Raw genomic sequence first — 3,318 nt, forward strand, 5'->3', positions numbered from 1 at the left:
GAGAAAAACAAGATAGGAAAAGTGGTCAAAAGACATGAACAGACAATTCATAGAAAAAGAAATAAAAATAGCCCTCATGATAGGAAAAGTACTTCATTCACAATAATAGAAGTGTAAATTAAAACTAAACTGAGATGCCATTTAAAAAAAACCTATCAGGGCGCCTGGGTAGCGCAGTCGTTAAAGCGTCTGCCTTCGGCTCAGGGTGTGATCCCGGCGTTCCGGGATCGAGTCCCACATCGGGCTCTTCCGCTGGGAGCCTGCTTCTTCCTCTCTCACTCTCCTGCTGTGTTCCCTCTCTCGCTGGCTGTCTCTCTGTCACATAAATAAAAATTAAAAAATAAAAAAAATAAAAAAAAATAAAAAAAAACCTATCAGATAATTCAAAATAGCTCTTATCCTGGTAATGCTACAGGATAACAGGCAGTCTCATCCATTTCTGATGGGCATGTAAAATGGCAAATCCACTGTGGGAGGGAATTTAGAAATATCTGACAAACTGCACAGGCACTTACTTTTTGATCTAGCAATCCTTCTCTCAGAAACTTACTGTAAAGGTATATCTCCACAAATATAAAAATAAAATATGCACATTGTCGTTAATGGTGAAACATATTTGTTATAACAAAATATTTCCCATACATAGCACCCTACATGAAAGAATTATGAATAACTATGGCAAATCCACAAAGTTAATTATGCTACTGCACAAAAATAGGGATGGTATCTATGAATTGACAGAGTTACTTCTGAATTTACAATTAAGTGAAAAAACCAAGTGCAAAGAAATGTATGTAGAAAACTTCCCAACTCATTCTATGAGGCCAATATTATTCTCATACCAAAACTGACAAGGAAATCACAAAAAAATTACATGACATTAATCCGTATGAGTATAGACAAAAATTGGCAACAAGATATTAGCAAACCAAAGCTCGCAACATATAAAAAGGGTTATATGACATGACTAAGTGTGATTTATTCCAGGAAGGCAAGATTGATTCAACATATAAAAACCAGTCAATGTAATACCTCATATTAGAATAAAAAACAGAAAATACATGATCATCTCAATACATACAGAAAGAGCATTTAACAAAATCCAACATCCTTTCATAATAAAAACACCAAACAAACTAGGAGTAAAAGGGAATTTCCTCATTTTGATGAAGGACATCTATGAAAACCCACAGCTAACCTTAGACTTAATGGTAAAAGACTGAAAACTTTCCCTCTAAGATCAAGAGCAAGACAAGGATATTTGCTCATGTCACCTCTATTCAACATAGTACTAGAGGTTGTAGCCAGAAAAATCAGGTGAGAAAAAGAAATAAAAGGGATCCATATTGGAAAAGAAAAAGTAAAACTATCCCTATTTGCAGATGTCATAATCTTGTATAGAGAATCCTATGCAATCTGCAAAATGAACTATTAGAGTTAATAAACAAGTTCAGCAAAGTTGCAGGATACAAGACCAATAAGCAAAAATCAGATGTATTTCTATACACTTGAAGCAATTTGAAAACGAAATTTTAAAAATTCAATTATGAGTAATAGCAAAAAGAATAAGAAACTAAGGAATAAATTTAACAAAGTAAGTGGAAGACATACAAATAAAAACAGCAAAACATCACTGAAACAAATTAAAGAAGACCCAAATAAGTGGAAAGATAATGTTCATTAATTGAAAGACTTAATACTGTTAAGATGGCAATACTCCCCAAATTGATCTAGATTCAATAGAATCTCTATTAAATCCCAGTTGCCTTTTTTGAAGAAATTGACAATCTGAGCTTAAGATTCATATTAAAACGCAAAGGATCCAGAAGAGCCACAAAAAAAAAAAAAAAAAAAAAACAACCAACTCTTGGAAGAAGAAAAAAGTTCGAGGATTCATGCTCCGCAATTTTAAAACTTACTATAGAACTACTGTAATCAAGACAGCTTGAGACTGGCATAAGGATAGACATACAGCTCAATGAAATAGAGATTTCAGAAATAAACCTATACATCTATGGTCAGTTGATTTTCAGTAAGGGTGCCAAAATAATTCAATGGGGAAATAGTAGTCTTTTCAACAAATAGTGCTGGGACAACTGGGTATCCACATGTAAACGAATGATTTTACACTACTACCTCATACCAACTATGAAAGTTTAACTCAAAATGGGTCAAAGACCAAAATAAAAGAGATAAAACTTAAAACTTTGAGAATTTTGAAAACAGAGATGTAAAACATAACTATGAAAACATAGGTGTTAATTCTTGTGACCCTGCGTTAAGAAATGGTTTCTTAAATATGACACCAAAAGCAGAAAGAACCAAAGAGTAAACAGATAAATTGGATTTCATCAAAATTAAATACTTCTGTGTACCAAAGGACACTATCAAAAAAGTGAAAAGACAACCTACTGAATGGGAGAAAATATTTGTAAATCATATATCTGATAATAATTAGGCCTAGTATGCATAAGTATTTCTAACAACTCAACAATAAAAAATCAACCCAATTAAAAAGTGGGCATTTCTCTAAAAAAGGATATACAAATGGTCAATAAGCACAAGAGAGAATACTCACCATCATTAATCATTAGGGAAACACAAATCAAAATCACAATGCTATACCACTTCATGCCAACTAGGGTGGCTGCATCTAAAAACATGAACAATAGGTGTTGCTGAGAATGGGAAGAAATTGTAAAACCCATATAATACTCGTGGGATTATAAAATGGCAAAGCCACTTTGGAAAACAATCTGTCAGTTGCTCAAAATGCTAAACATAGAATTCCATGTGACCTAGCAATCCCAGTCCTAGATATAAACCCAACAGAATTGAAAACAGGTGTTCAAACAAAAACTTTTACATGAATATTAGAGCCAACAGTATTTATATTAGCCGAAATGTGAAATAAGCCAAATGTCCATTAACTGATGAATGAATAAACAAAATTTGGTAGTCATACAATGGAACATTATACAGCCATAAAAAAGAATGAAGTACTATGCATGCTACAACATGGATGAACCCTGAAGATATTATACTAAGTGTAAGAAGTCAATCGCAAAAGGGCATGTATTGTATCATCCCATTTGCATGAAATGTTCACAATAGGCAATCAATCTATCAAGACAGAAATTATAATAACAATTATTATAATCTCACCAGTAGCCAATATTTGATTTTATTTTTTGAGATGATGAAAATATGCTGGAATTAGATAGCCATGTTGGTTGCACAACTTTGTGAATATTCTAAAAATACTGAATCACCCACATAAAAGGGTGAATTTTATGGTATGTTAATTATAACTCAATA

Source organism: Ursus americanus, chromosome X, assembly GCF_024610735.1.
Source record: "Ursus americanus isolate L20-20 chromosome X, mUrsAme1.1.p, whole genome shotgun sequence".
NCBI classification, from domain to species: Eukaryota; Metazoa; Chordata; class Mammalia; order Carnivora; family Ursidae; genus Ursus; species Ursus americanus.